Source organism: Mesoplodon densirostris, chromosome 15 (assembly GCF_025265405.1).
Source record: "Mesoplodon densirostris isolate mMesDen1 chromosome 15, mMesDen1 primary haplotype, whole genome shotgun sequence".
Lineage (NCBI taxonomy): Eukaryota > Metazoa > Chordata > Mammalia > Artiodactyla > Ziphiidae > Mesoplodon > Mesoplodon densirostris.
Genome location: NC_082675.1, coordinates 11,230,543 through 11,247,408, shown reverse-complemented (window position 1 = coordinate 11,247,408; position 16,866 = coordinate 11,230,543). Strand labels below are relative to the sequence as shown.

General features: G+C 35.8%; 1 protein-coding gene across 2 annotated transcripts in view; it reads right to left on the bottom strand.

Annotated features, from left to right (window-relative positions):
- TAOK3 (TAO kinase 3) overlaps nt 1-16,866 on the bottom strand; it is a 191,260-nt gene that overhangs the window by 94,294 nt on the left and 80,100 nt on the right. For both annotated transcript variants that reach the window (XM_060118610.1, XM_060118609.1), the window contains exon 2: nt 333-437. The gene's annotated coding sequence lies outside the window, so the exon portion shown is untranslated. The remainder of the gene's footprint in view (nt 1-332; nt 438-16,866) is intronic.

The window sequence follows — 16,866 nt, the reverse complement described above, 5'->3', positions numbered from 1 at the left end:
GATATGAAAAAATTTTATCTCAAAGTCTAATTATAAATCACTACAACAGAAAATGGTAATATATATTTCCAGAAAATAATCTGATAATAGGGATAAAATAACTTTAGCCAGGTAATTCTCCATATTTTAAGCTATAACTGAAAATAAAGAAAATCTATAAGGAAATAATTTGAAACTAAAACATTTTTATAAAAGAATATTTTATTCTAATTTTATTAATTCCTTTTAATTTTTCTCACAAATATAATAAAAATTCCTCATAGAAAAACCAGAAAACACAACTTGTTCCCATTTTATGGGAGAAAGCTAAGTCATGGATTTATGGACAATACCTTTTCGTGTATGGCACAAAATATACTGTATTGCTCACACTCATTTTAGCAGCAATCTTTTTTTTTTCTCTTTTATAACTTCAGTCTTTTGTATTTATGGTGCACCTATGAAAAAAGAAGAATAAAATACGTAATTATAGGGGCAAAATTCAAGAAGCAATAATCGATAACATGATAGTTTTAAATATTTACAAATGTAACATTACCAAGTTAAAATTTTATCTTCATCAGTTTGTGGATGACAAATGTAAAAGGTAGGATTTTCACAACAAAGACACAAGCTACTGTCTCACAAACAATATCAGGGAAACAAATGTGTCGTTAGATTTCAGAATCTATACTGAGGCTTCCACTGGTCTGTTTGAGTCCAAGGAAACTCAATAGAGGCTACGAGTAGACAGGACTAATCTGACAGCATGTGGTGATGCTACTGATTCTCTGTCAGTAAGGCTTATATTTTGAATTGCTTTTCCAATAGGCATGATGATTTATATTGACTCATCTATCTTCCCTTTCCTGGTCTCTCTATAACCAATCTTTCAGATTTGGGGGGTAGTGATAATTCTATATTATCTATCAAAGAAGTACATGCTCAATGTAGAAAATATAAGAAATATACACCATTATGAAAAAAAATCCTTAATCCTACCTAGGACAAACTTCATTAGCAATTGGGATAATTTTCTCCATGAACATATTTACTTCTTCAAGCACATATTTATTTTGTTATACAGCTGAAATCACATTGTGCATATAATTCCACAGTCAACCTGTTTATCTAACTCTAGATTATATGTATTTTGCCATGTTATCAAACATTATTCACAAAGATCATTTAAGGGCTGCTCAATGTTTATCGTATGGAAGAGCCACAATTCATTCACAACAGTTTCTCCACAATTTGAAACCAAGGCTGTTATTCAACCCTCTGTTTGTTGAACTACTAAAAATTACTGTTTTGAAGACCTTTGTGCTTATTATCTATGCACTTAACATTTAGGGCTTTTTGGGAATGGATTTCTAGAAGTAGAACTACTGGGTCAAAGAATATAACAATTTAAAACATGTATATTGAAATAATCTTTGGATGCCTGACTAGCTTTGGAGATGAAATCCTTATAGGAGGAAAAAAACTATACATAAAAAAAAGGCACTGACCTCCATTTTCACATTTTTCCTGTAGAGGATATCCTAATCTCTTCTCACATCTATACTTACAAACTAATCTTTTTCATTATTTTGTTATTCCCTCTGATTCCATGGCTGTGTAATGCTTTAGATTAACTGGTAGCTAAAACTTGCCTGAATTCAGCATCACATTTTACCTAACCATCAACCAGTCAATAACTACAATGTCTGCATGTAGGTCCTGCTAATCTAATCTGACTATAGCTTCAAGGAACTAAAACATTCCTTATTATATGAACACTAGTTGCGAAATTTCTGAGAAAGTAGTTTTAAATAAGGCATTTACTAACATCCTCATGTCCTGACTAGCTCGAAATGCAGGAGGTGCTCACTCCTAGAAAATATTTTTCTAATGCTATGGACACACATGACTAGTATTTTTCTTCTCTCTAAATACTTATTCACTTTTACATAATTTTTCTTAAAATGGGTACTCTCTCCATCTGCAGTTGCATGGCTCTATAAATGTTTTAAAATAAACTCTCTAAGACACCTAGGAATTAAACTTTCTTGATTTTATTATTTTTCCCCCCTGCTAGAATACTGCACATGGTATTGAAGCTGAAAACCGTATTCCTAAAGTTTATCTATTACACCTAAAAGATGTTCACAGTTTTGTCCCATTTAACCACCTTCCTTCTTTATAAATGTCTCTTGGATTCCATGAAACTGTCTTCCCCTGTTTTTCCACGTTATTCCTCCTATAGCTCCTCTCCTCTCTGAGCTCTAAGTCAGTGTGTTCCTCCAGGTATTTGCCCAAAGCCCTCTGTGTGATGCAAGCTGCTATCCTAATTTCTGTTCACTTGAATGGTTTCAAGTAACACTTTGTCACTAGACAGTTCTGGCCTCCAGTCTAAATCCCAGTCCCATTCTTTCAACTATCTGTTTGGCTTCTCACGTGTACCTCACAATAACTTTCACTCTCCCCTTCTCCTTGTCCTTAACATCCAACTAAATCACAAGTGTGCTTCAAATATTTCTTTTTATCTGTTCTTCACTTTTCCGTTCTGTTAGCATTTGTTATCTCTTTCCTCTGTTTCTGCTCTTTCAGCCCCTCGTCTAAATTTTCTGGAATTCATCTTTAAAACACTATTATCACAATCACCTTCCTGAAACACAGTTGAGATAATATCACAGCTCTGCTCAAAATCCTTCCATGTTCCCATACTGCCTACAGGATTAAGGTTAACTTTACCTAACTAACATTCAAAGCTGGCCTCAAACCACTGCCCCAACCTAAATTCTTAAACTCTATAATCAGGAAAAATGAATTACTACAGTTGCATTTTCATACCTTTGTCTTTGCTTATGCTACCTCTACCCAGAATATCCATATCCCAATTACTCTCACAGTCCAGCTAAATGCCACCTCTCCTATAAGACCGACCATTTTCTCCGTTTGCATCAGTTTTAAATACTCATATATATTAGTACTCTAACTGGATGACAAGTGCTTCTTCAGAGGAGGATACATGTCTAAATCTAAGTTTTGATTAATCATTATATTTCCATGGCATCTTTAAAAAATTATTTTTGAGATACAATTCACATACGATTCACCCATTTAAAGTGTACAATGGTTTTTAGTATATTCACAAGTATGTGAAAGCATCACCACAGTGAATTTTAGAACATTTTTATCACCCAAAAAGAAGTCCCATTTCCTTTAGCTATCAAGTCCTCCCACCCCATCACTCCATTCCTTAGCAACCACTAATCTGTCTCTATAGATTTCCCTGTTCTGAACATTTCATTTGAATGGAATCATATGATATGAGGTTTTCTGTGACTGGCTTCTTTCCCTAGCATAATGTTTTTAAGGCTCACTCACGTTGTAGCATGAATCAATATTTCTTTCTATTGACAAATAGAAATTCACTGTATAGATATACCACACTCTGTTTATCCACTTATAAGCTGATGTACATTTGGGTTGTTTCCACTTTTTGGCTATTATGAATAATGCTGTTATAATCACTTGTGTACACATACATTTCGTTTCTCTTAATTATATTCCTAGGAGTGAAACTGCTGGGTCCTGTGGCATCTTTATATAACAGATAGTCCACAAAAATCTGCTGAAATCTCCTTCCCTTTTCCACCCAAATCTTAACACTAAAAATGATCTTTAAATTCATCCTTCCCTCAAAAGCTGAACAAGGACGTTTTTCCTTCCAAGAGGACAGCATTTTAAGAATTAACTGAAGATGAAGTGATATGCATGAAATTATTTTTTTCCTCTTCCTTGACCTCCTGCAACCTCAGGTATTACCATTTATAGTGAGAACTCAGAACTGTGCCAAGAATGTAGAATTTCAGGTCTTAAGCTCTTGGGCCAACTGAACAATCCAGCTAGCTTAGAGGCAAAGATTGCATCAGAGGTGTGAAACTGAAATAATTTTCTTCATGCTTTATTCTAAGGAATGGAAATCCTCCAAGAATGATAGTCAAGTAAATTATTTTTCACAGACATTCTAACTTAATATACACTTGATAGAGAGTAGAAATATAAATATTTTTTCATATTTTTCCTTTTCTCAGAAACTTTCAAGAAAGACAATTCAGTGAAGATCTTAGTTGCCTTTCAATGTTGTAGTCACATTTCTGCAGCAATAAACTTGGAGCCAACTAGATTGAAAATCTACAATATTTTAGCATTAAGAAAGGGAGTAAGATTAAGAATGTTTCATATAGGTTATTACTTATATGTGGAATCAAAAATATGACACAACTGAACTTATCTACGAAACAGAAACAGACTTACAAACATAGAGAACAGACTTGTGGTTGCCAAGTGGGATGGGGAGTGGGGAGGGGATGGACTGGGAGTTTGGGATTAGCAGATGCAAACTATTATATTTAGAATGGATAAACAACAACATCCTACTGTATAGCACAGGGAACTACATTCAATAACCTGTGATAAGCCATAATGGAAAAGAATATGAAAAAGAATGTATATATATGTATAACTGAATCACTTTTCTGTAGAGCAGAAATTAACACAACATTGTAAATTAACTATACTTCAATTAAAAAAATAAAAAAAGAATGTTTCACATTGGAAAGAATTATAAAGATCAGACATATCAATTCTTTTTTTTTAAACTCAATCTCAGAAAAGTTAAGTGTCAAATCATACTTAAGCAGTACTGTTATCCCAAATTAAAATTCTTTCTAATTTCTCACTTCAGAAAACTTTTTTCTGAATCAAGTTGCCTAAGTCAGACTTCAGAACACCAAAAAGTTTCCTATTTTGCTATATTTTGGAGGTTAATAAGAAAAGTGTAATTTAATAAGATTGAACTTCTCTGTCTTTATTTCTCCAAATAATACTTAAATACATAGTGGTAGGTTCAGTTCTTATGGAGACTGAAGCATCGACAAATTTGGGATCTCTTTAAGAAAAAAAAATTTACAAAATTTCCACACAAGAATAGGTATAGGGCCTTAGAAGGGGCTGGTGTAAATAAGGGGCTCTGAAATGTAAGATTCACAGTAAATTTGCCTGTGTAAATTCCTATTAATGCATTCATTATCTTGCTCCAAGAAGGTATACAGAGGCAGGCAAAACCTTCATTTTACAGCAGTGAAAAATAGAGTAGAAATAGGTGATTGGACTTTTTCAAAGTCAGGACCAGTCTGGTGTTTTCCCTCCCCTGTTCATATAATACAACCTCCCAATACAGACTTAAAGAAAACTATCTTTAAAGAAATAAACAGAAAACTTATTTTGGACAGTTGTTATCACTGTCTGCCACTAATACCTAACTATTATTCTGAGGTAAGAAACCATTTTTATGGTAGTTTCACTGTGAAAGTAAAACTAGATGACAGGTGTTTTTTATGCCAAATGATCACATAGCCCATCATGACAGAATCTGAGAACTGGAAAGGGACCTTTGTGATCATCTAATTTCTACTTAAGCAAATAATGCAGAAGTATCTGGGGCATTGATTATCATAATAATGATAACTTGCAGACTACTTTTGGGTCACCATTTAAGACTATGTGTGCTTAAAAAGTAAAAGCATCAATTCTTTTAGTTTCTTAAAGAGTATTAGTTTCTCCCTCCCTTAAAAAAAGATGTTTAGGTTAGAGAGACAAATGGGCAACGAAGAGATCCTTTGGATTTCTTAAATTTAACACTGAAAGTTTTTGTTCTCTCTGATAGTTTTGTATGTGGTTAGCAACTTGAAATCAATTATGCATTCATTTTGGGGAAAACGGTACTTTACATGGGTCTTAAAATTAAGACCAGTACAAAAATGGTGTCTATGTCTACATAAATTCTGAACTATTCTAATAGATTTAACTGGTCTTTTGAAGTCTTCGTTTTGCACAACTTAATCATATGTGTGGTATGAAAATTGTAATATTTGTAATATACAATAATAATTTACTCTTTAATACAGGGTTCCTCAAACTTGATTAATATTCAGATCCCTTATAGAAAAATTCTCACAGATCCCTAACATTTTCTTAAATTATTTTTAGTCATTCATTTATTCATGTGTTCATTCATTCAGCAAATAATTATTAAGTGCTTAATATGTGTCCAGTACTGAACAAGGCTTTTAGTTCTTTCCTACTCTCATAGAACTTACATTCTAGTGGAGAGACACATAAATATTGATATGTCAGGTACTAATAAATATCATAAAGAAAAATAAGATAAAGTAGAGTCAGTGGTCGGGATAAGCCACAGAGCTCTTTGGTCATAAGGCAGTCATCCAGATGATCCACTATAGCTTATTATTGAGGAGACAATCATCAAAATGAAAATATAACATTTAAAAATCTCATGGAGAATTTTTGACCTATTCATGTCTTCAAATTCCTAGGAGTCTGTGAATTTACTTGAAAACACTCTAGAATGGAGTCATATCTTACCTAAGGTGGTTGGGTACAAATGTGGACACTTAAGGCCAAAACTGCATACAGTTCAAATTATCCTTGAAAATCCCAGTATGCACGGTTTTGTTTATACAAGCCTTTAAAGTAATTCTCACGCACCACTGAGTTAGTCTAAAGTAAGAAAGTCTACCTATAAAAGGAATTCTTAACCTTTTTTGTGACATTGATCACAGGCAGTCCACAGCCTATGACACCTTCTCAGGATAATGTTTTATTTACTTGTTTATTTTTGGCTGCACAACACGGCATGCGGGATCTTAGTTCCCTGCCCACGGATCGAACTCCTGCCCTCTGCAGTGGAAGTGTGGAGTCTTAACTACTGGACCATCAGGGAAGTCCCTCAGAATAATGATTTAAATGGAAAAAAATTAACCACTTAGAATTACAAAGGAAAGGAAACCAATCATACTGAAATAGTTAGCAAAATATTAAAAAACAGATTTGTGATATATATGTGCCTTTTTTTGTTTTCTCTTTTCTTTTTCTTTTTTTTTTTTTTCTTTGCTGTGCCGCGTGTCTTGTGGGATCCTAGTTCCCTGACGAGGGATCCAACCCGGATGCTGGGCAGTGAAAGCGCTAAGCCCTAACCACTGGACCTCCAGGGAATTCCTTATGTGCTTCTTTATTAATTCATTTAGTAATGAGAGTTAGTAGGAAGTCTAATAACCACAATAATTTCAAAGAGTGGTGAACTTAATATTTTGAGATTTCTGTTAACTGTAATGTGTTATAAAATATCTGGGATTTCTTTTGGTGATTGGTGACAAAAATCTCAGATATTGCTAATACTTGTGCGGTTTGTTGCCAACATTTGTAAATTACAGGAAATGCTAAATTTCAGTTAGAGGTTAGTAAAAACAAAAACTTCACGTTTTCTGATAGATTCCTTGATCTGAAGAAATCTGGATGTTCAAATCATTCTCTCTTCAAGATAACCAGTATAAGTGAGGAATTCTGAAGAATTCTAAAGAGAGCCTTCTTATCTGCAGAGTTTACTCCATTCTGTTTTCTATCAAGCCTCTATAATTTCTCTTAATAGAAAGTAACAGAATGCTTTGAGCATTAAATGAGATAACATATGCCAGGTATGTAGTAGGTACGGAAAAAAGGTTTGCTAGATATGAACGTAATTCTTACTTGAAAAAAAATCCATATAACATGCAGTTATTTAAAAAGTTGCAGAGAATAACTTGGCATTTTCCACAGTGATTCCACTGAACAGCTATCACTCCTTTGCCTTTTGGCATTGGCAGCCCCATTACTATAGCATTGAATCTAGCCTTGTGGGAGTTAGTTGAAATGCATGTATGCTGCTGCTCTACTGTAAGTACTAAAGATAACAGCCTCTGTCAGGGTTTTTGGTTGCAAATGACAGAAACCAACTCTGGCTAACTTAGAAAAGAAATTTATTTATAGGTGTGATACTGTGACTTATAGTAAGAAATATATATTTGGTCTTCTTCTGGTACAGACGTCCTAAAACCCTTAGAATTTTCTAAGAGCAATAAAGGTAAAAGGAGTGTCTTTTGTTATTCATTACAACTCCCTACCAACCACACCTGAGTTTATGCTAATACGGTGACTTTTAGAAAGCCCCTGAGGATATGTGTTGGTAACCAGAGGAACCAAACCTGATTAAAGAGTTGGAATTTTCAGCCCCAACCCCGACCTCAGGACGTAGAGTTCAATCTCCAGGGACCAAATATTTAATTAGTCATGCCTACATAATGAAGCTTCCATAAAACCCTAAAAGGATGGGGTCTGGAGAGCTTGTGGGTTGGTGAACCATCCACAGGCCCTGAGGGTGGCACACCCTAGTTCTGTCTTCATGGGGACAGAAGCTCCTGTGCTTGGGACCCTTACAGACTGTACCCTATGTACCTCTTCATCTGGCTGTTTATCTGTATCCTTTATAATATCCTTCATAATAAACAGGTAAATATAAGTAAATGTGTCTCTGAGCTCTGTGAGCCACTCTAGCAAAACCCCCTCCACAAATTCGAGGAAGGCTTGTAGGAACCTCTGATCTACAGCTGGTTGGTCAGAAGCACAGGTAACAACTTGGACTTGCAACAAGCATCTGAAGTTTGGGGTGGGGGAGTGGCTGCAGGCAGTCTTGTGAGACTGTGCCCTTGCCCTGTGGGATCTGATGCTATCTCCAGGCAGACAGTGTCAGAATTGAGTTAAAACCTTGATGCTGTTAGAAAACACCCATCAGAATAGGCTGTCTCACAGAACAAAACAGAAAGCTCAGAAAATGGACAGGATCCTAGAAGGGCAAAGCCATAATCAAGATCATGCCACAGTAATTGTCTGCTGATGCCACTGCCACTTGTTTCTGTTCTCCCAGACTGCCACAAATTGTCTCTGTTGTGCCCTAAGCTCTCAAGATTCAAAGTCCTGGGTGGGAGCAACTGATTGACCAAAATCACATGTCCAGAGGCCAGCTGCCAGGCAACCAAGAAATGAATATTTCCTTGTGCTTCTTCCATATCCATAGAAGGAGGACCACTGCCTCCCTCCTGTATCCAAAACAGGATAATGTTCAAGTGATGGGCAACCCATACTATATAATATATATATTTACTCATTAATGATTAAGAGCCATATCATAGCTCAGAGGAAAGAGACAAACTGCAGCATTCCAGTTTCTAATTCTGTCTCCTTACTCAATTCCTTCTAACCTGAGTAAGTTCTATTTGTTTAAGCTTTTTCTACATCTACAAGATCTTACTCTTCTCATGAGTTTAATAAAAGGTATAATGACCCTGAAGCAGTGTTCAACTATTCATTCATTCATTTACTCATTCAACACTTACTGGATACCTGCTGTGCTTAAGACATCATGCTAGGTGTTGAAAAATATATAATACTTATATGTGTTCACCAGAAACTAATTATCTAGAAACGGTGCATGTTGCAAGTACTACAGAAGTTCAAAAGGGGGAGAGAGAACTTCTAACTCTCTAAGGAGTTGGGGGGTGGGAATGGGCAGGTGATTGATGGCTTCATGGTAGAAACAGCATTTGGATTGCTCTGTAAAGAACAGGGAGAAATTTTATAGGAAATGGTGTGAGCAAATGATTGGAGTTTGCAGCATGTAATGGCAAGTAACTTAAGTGGTCGTTCTGCAGATCTGGGATGGGATCCTTTGGAAACAAAGCTGGAAGAGTCTAATGGGTCTAGATTATCCAGTTTGAATACCATGCAAAGGATTTTAAGCTTTTAAACTGTAAATGATGAAATCATTTAATATTAGAATCAGGCTCCAAGAATAATACTCTAGTTGTTTGGCAGTAATATACAGGTTAGAATGGAAACATTTTATTTAAAAATATTATGCACACATCATAGAAAAAAAGAATTGGAAGAATATAGACCAAAATGTTAATAGTGATTATCTTTGGGTATTGGGAATATAGACATTTTGTTTTCTTTTTACCTTTCTGTATTTTATATATTTTCTCCATTGAATGCATACTACTTTGTAACAGAAAAAGTAAGCTAAAAATATTTTTAAAAGAATGAATTGGAATAGGAGACTAGAGCAGGAAGGTCAAGTTAGGGCTACCAAACAAGAAAGCATGATAATCTTATTCTAGAATGTTGGCAATAAAATTGAAAGCAGAAGGCAGGTACCATGCCTCTGGATGCAAGAATAACACAGGAATAACATGACGTAGAACCAGCAATTGATGGGCCATACAGCCTGAAAAAGACATGGGAGTCAAAGTTAGCTCTGAGGCTCTAAGATCAAGTGACAGAGATGATAACTGTTCTATAAACAAAAATAGGGAATTCAGCAGAAGGAACAAGTTTAATAGTAAAAAGATGGTGAGTGTATTCCAGCCAAAATGACTTTTAAGTGCTAGATGGGCACCTAGGTACAACTACACAGCATGTAGAAAGAAACAGAGGTTGAAGTTCAGGGGCAACAACGGAGCCAAAGGTCCAGATCTGGACTTATTTGTATATAAGGTAGATAAGAGCTCAGGAAGGAACTATGGTAACTTAGGCAAAATATGCTGCGGGAAAAGGCTGAGAATAAAATTTGGGGGAAATATTTTAAAGTTGAATTCTTAGTGAATGCTAGATAAGTACTAAGTACAGTATTATATTTCTATAATTAGGCATTCACTCCATTTTATATATAATCAAAAGGTTAAAATGACTCCCCGGAGTCTAACAAATTGAGATGAAAGAATATTATCAGAGATAAAATTCAGGGAATTCCCTGGAAGTCCAGTGGTCAGGACTCTGTGCTTTCACTGCTGAGAGCCTGGGTTCAATCCTTGGTCAGGGAACTAAGATACCACGAGACGTGCAGTGTAGTAAAAAAAAAAAAAAAAAAAAAAAAAAAAATCAAATTTTTATATAAACTGGCTTTTGCTTCATGTCAATTATATATATATATATATATATATATATATATATATATTCCCTTGTCTTTTTGTCCTTGGAAGTGTATTTTGAGAAAAGAAAATATATGTACTACAGCAATAAAATGAACATATATATTTTATATATTTTTTACATTCTCTTTATAATCAGAATTTTAGATTTGGAATGGATCTAAGATGGGCTCAAATAGTTTCTAAGTAGTTTAGTAGTAATGACTTGGTATCATTACAGTCTAGATTGAATTCCTGATCAAAGAAACTTGCCAGTTGGGTAGCAAGCATCATGATACATATAGTGGAAAGAACTCTAAATGGAAGACAGAAGTCTTAGGTCCTAATCCCATATTGGTCCCTAAATAGCTTTTCAGCTTTAATCAAGATATAAATATATATATATAAAGAACAGGGAGTATATGTATATATATACATACACACACACATATGTATATTTCGGCTGTGCCACAGGGCATGGGTTGGATCCTGACCAGGGAAGGAACTCGCGCCCCCTGCAGTGGAAGCGCAGAATCTTAACCACTGGACTGCCAGGGAAGTCCCTAATCAAGTTATTTAATTTCTCAAAGCCTCAGTTTCCTGGTCTTGGGGCTAGTTGAGACAATCTCTAAGTTCCATTCAACTCTGAAAGTCTATGATTATGTATGATATCACTTATATGTGGAATCTAAAATATGACACAAATGAACTTATCTACGAAACAGAAACAGAACACACACACACACACACACACACACACACACACCCCACACTGCTCTGAGTTCAATATAACCGAAATTCCCAGTAATCTTCACTTTAATTGTTCCAAATCCAAATAAAAGAAATATATAAACACCCAAGATATAAACACCTTTAGTCTCTGCAAATTTTACCTGTCACTTATGAAGGCACTGTGAGAGTCCTGTATTTATAACTTTTGACTCCCTACTACAGGATTACAATGCCAGGCACTGGAGATAAAAGAACATGCAGAAATAAGAGCTTTGAAAATAAACCTTCTTACAGCTAATGAAGGATTATCTGGCATGCAATTTTTCTAAAATGCCAGAGCTATAAGCAAGTTCTTTGTTTGTTTGGGACTATTTCTCTCCTGTCTCCACTTCGTTGTCCTGAAAATAAAAGTTTTCCTTAAGCTTTAGGGACTCTAAAACCCCAGATTTGGGGACCCTAAAACGTCAAAATTAAATTGTGTATTCTTAAATTTATATTTACTTCTTCAGAAAAAGGCCTACTTGGCCTCTTCTATAAACTGGATTGTGTCCCCCCAAAATTCATATTTTGAAACTCTAATGTCTCCTGTGACTATATTTGAAGATAGGGCCTTTGGGAGGTAATTAAGGCTAAATGAAGTCATAAGGATGGGGAACATTAGCTAGGATTGATGGTCTTATAAGAAGAGGAGGAGAAAAAGATCTCTCTCCCCAACATACACCTCACACCACGTAAGGAGGAAAGGCCATGTGAGCACAACTCCAGAAGGTGAACAGGAAGAGAGACCTCACCAGAAAACTTAAGTGGTTGGCACCTTGATTTTGGACTTCTCAGACTCTAGAACTGTGAGAAAATAAATTTGTATTGTTTAGGCACCCAGTCTGCGGTACTTTGTTATAGCAGCCTGAGCAGACTAGATAGCCCCCTTACTTAATTTTTGGACTAAGATTCAGACAATTTTCAAATGGTTTTCAGGTAGCTAGAGAAACGAATCCTTTGAAAATCCTTTTCCTTTCAAAAATACATCTTGATTATTCAAAGAATTGGGTAGAAATATTATTTTCTGAACTATAAGAAAAAGTTTACAATTACTTCATTAGTTTCTATCCAATAACTTAAAAAACATAAATAAGTATGGTAGAGTACATATACTTGATTAAGTGTAAAATCTTGACTTAAAATCTGTTTCCAAAAGCTCTCTGCATTTATTTGATCCTTCAACAATACTGCTCTGAATATGAACCTCAAATGTATAAATTCCACAAGATGTAAGTGATTACAAGTACTTTCTTGTTCAGGTATTTAAAGCAATTTCTTCATACTTGAGTGATGTACTTGAAATTTAGAAACTGAATGAACCCTATCAGTTCTCTGTATACCACTAGATTTAAAAAACTCTTTAAAACTGTTTATGAATGGAATCCATTCCCGACCCTACTGCCAGCATCATCAACCTGAAAGTAAAATCTGACCATGTCACTCTCCAGCTCAAAACCCTTTAATCCCATCATGTATAGGATATAAAAGCCAAGCTCCTTGTAGATAGGGGGCCCGAGGGCAAATAAAATCCTGTGTGATCTGTTCCCTGTCTGCGCTTTTTTTTTTTTAAATTAATTAATTAATTTTTGGCTGTGTTGGGTCTTCACTGCTGTGCACGGGCTTTCTCTAGTTGCAGCGAGCAGGGGCTACTCTTCGGTGCAGTGCGTGGGCTTCTCATTGTGGTGGCTTCTCTTGTTGCAGATCACGGGCTCTAGGCGCGTGGGCTTCAGTAGTTGTGGCACGCAGGCTCAGTAGTCGTGGTGCACGGGCTTAGTTGCTCTGCAGCATGTAGGATCTTCCCAGACCAGGGCTTGAGCCCATGTCCCCTGCATTGGCAGGCAGATTCTTAACCACTGTGCCACCAGGGAAGTCCTCCTTGTCTGCTCTTGAACCCTGTCCTTAGTAACTCCAGGACCTCACACTAGACACCCAGCTATCTCAAACTACTTCCCTGGAATATGGACAAGCATCTGTTGGCAACCTCTTTCTTCTCCTTCTTCCTAGATAACTAAAATTTGTTCAAGAATCTGCTTAGACAGTACCTCTTCAGGGAAACTTTCCTGACTCTCCCCCAAGCTGGGGTGGGTTTTTTCCTTTATGTTCCCACAGAAGGGCACTGTAAACATTTTTCATATACTGGGTATAAACACGGATTTAGGTTGTCTTAGGTAAATGTTTCTCCATTAGGACCATACAGTGCTAGGGGAACAGGATCATATTTCTACCGCCAGGGCCTAATAAACTGGTTGGTACACTGCATATGGCTGGTATATGTTGTTGAATTATACTAAGTCACACATCAAATACACTAAGGCATTTATGATTTTAAGGAATATTATGGCAAATATTTTTGTTAAACAAATGGTAACCATCACTCCTTCATGTGTTTTGAATTACTATTTCTACAGGTTGCTTTACTTAAAAATGAACTTGACCTTTATTTTGAAAATTTACTATGTAGTTTTTTAAAGTGATATCATTTTTTAAAAGTCTTTACTGAATTTGTTACAATATTGCTTCTGTTTTGTGTTTTGGTTTTTTGGCTGCGAGGCATGTGGGATCTTAGCTCCCTGACCAGGGATCAAACTGGTACCCTGGCATTGGAAGGTGAAGTCTTAACCCCTCGACAGCCAGGGAAGTCCCTGAAAATTTACTATGCATTTTATTGAACTACCTGGTACCCAAATGTCAATAATTTCAGAATTATCAGCACTCTCAACTTATTTGTCCAAGAACCTATCTATTTTTAATGGGTGTCTTAAAGAACTGGCATTCAATATCACACTATTTAAACATCAAGAAACCCCCTGGGAGCTGGTCTACATGTATTATTTTTTAAAAAGTGAAATAAAATCTATATTACATATTAAACAAAAATTTAATCCTGTTATACAATATTTCTTCCACATGGACAATCATAATACATGGCATCTTTGCATTAAGTAGTTTAGAACCAGTTACTTAGGCCTGCCTTCAGTCAACAGACTAAAATTTCACTTATATTGGTTTATATGACTTCACTCAGTCTTTGAGTTCTTTTAGAATATTCACTCATTATTGCTTTTGATAAATGAACTAATCTTAGCACAAATATAACAGAAAAGAGAAAATCAACAAGAATTTATTTTAGATTATTATAAGACAGGAAGAAGTAAGAGCTACTTTCATTAGCAGGGCCTAGTTTAATGTAATCAACATTGTCCTGACCACACAACATTTATTCAATGCTCACTATGTGCCGGGCACTGTACATCACCTCATTTAAACCTTAACACACTATTATGACAGACTTACAATTATAGATCTCATTTTACAGATTAAAAATCTGAGACCCAACTTCACAGAGCTAGTGCATGGTAGAGCTGGGATTCAAATCTAGACTGTCCAACCTCAAGCCCATTCTCTTAACCACTATGGTACACTTTTCAGTTAAATCATTGTATGAAAATATTTCAGAAATTAATGACCCGATAAATTATAAAGGATTTCATCTAGCCTACAATATTCCTGAATACTAACTGCTTAATCATTTTGATTTGCTCCACCCAAGACCAAACCAGAAGATTAAGTCCTTCTGTCTAAAACTTTCTTTTTACTTTGTGCTTTAAAAAAAAAAAAGGCGGGCTTCCCTGGCAGTGGTTGAGAGTCCGCCTGCCGATGCAGGGGACACGGGTTCGTGCCCCGGTCCGGAAAGATCCCACATGCCGCGAAGTGGCTAAGCCCGTGAGCCATGGCCACTGAGCCTGCACGTCCGGAGCCTGTGCTCCGCAACGGGAGAGGCCACAGCAGTGAGAGGCCCGCGTACCGCAAAAAAAAAAAAAAAAAGGCAATGTCAAAAAAAAAAAAAAGTCATTATTGAAAATTTCTGTTCAGTGAAAAGGAGTGTGCCAATTCAACACAAGGGAAGCCTAAGTATTCCAAAATCTTCTGTGCAGGAGGTAATCCTGTCCTGGGACTTTCAGAGATGCCTTAATAACCTAGAAAATTAGTATTTAAACATTGAAACTTTTGCCTAATTTCTAATGTTGAAAGAATAACTCAGCATTCTTAGTCACTTTTAATTTTGCTTTGCCACTGGCAGAAGGGCAAGCATGCATAAATGCTGACAGAATACATGTTAGAGCAGTTTACTCCTGTGGAAGGTTGCCTTACACTGTTTCAGCAATTCTCTCTCACAGGAACTGCTGTTTTCAAAAGTATATGAGTCTACATCTATTCTAGATAATATATAAGTAAACACAGAATATCAATATTAAAATGCTTTTAAGAAGTAAACAGTCTTAATAACAACTGACCTGGGATACCTCCAAGTTCTTAAATTAACTTTGAGGGGTAGAAAAAGAATAAAAGGAACTGAACTTAATATCCATAAGAATGTCAGCAATACATAGCAAAGTTTTATCCTTTAGGTGTTCAAAATGTAGAGGGAGAGAAGAGCCACATAGGCCAATAATGATACCTATAGTAAATTCAATCACCTCCTAAATAAATCTTCTTGCTTCTAACCTCTCCCATACATGGCCCGAAATGTCATTTTCCTAACATAGAGAGCTATAATAGTATCACTTTACTATTCAAATATCTTTGATAGAGTCATCCAAACTCCACAGAAAGGTACTCAAGGCTGCTAAGATATGGGCCCAATCCAGGTTTAGTAGATTCCTAGTGATTCTTTAAATGTTCAGGATACTTTCACAGTCTCAACACTGCTTGCGTCTTTTACTTAGCTTGGAAAATCTTTTCACTTCTTTAGAAGTCAAAATCCTACTGCTCCTTTAAGACCCAGTTAAATTTCACCTCTTTACTCTGACAATTAAAGTTCAAAGTTACTATGGGACTTTATTTGTAGTCTTATTATAACATATATCATCTATATCTGATATTATATTAACAGTTTATTGTGAACTTATTTGTTTCTTCGAGTGGAAAGTAAGTTGTTCCTTGATCTTTTCATCCACACAGAAGTGATCTTTCTCTTCTTCTACTCTTTAGCAGCATGGTGTGATTTTTCAATATGTGAATTTAGACAGGCTGACTTGAGCTGCAGTTTCCACTTAATTCCTAATTCATTTAACAAATATTCATTTAGTGCCTACTGTGTGTCAGTCTAAGCACCTGGGGAAACACAACAAAGCTTCCTATTCCGTGGAGCTTAAATTTTAGTGGCGAGAAACAGACATTTTACAATAAACATGATTAATTCGTATATTAAAAGAATGATGAGAACTTTGGAACAAGAAAATAGAGCAGGATGGGGATCAAGAAT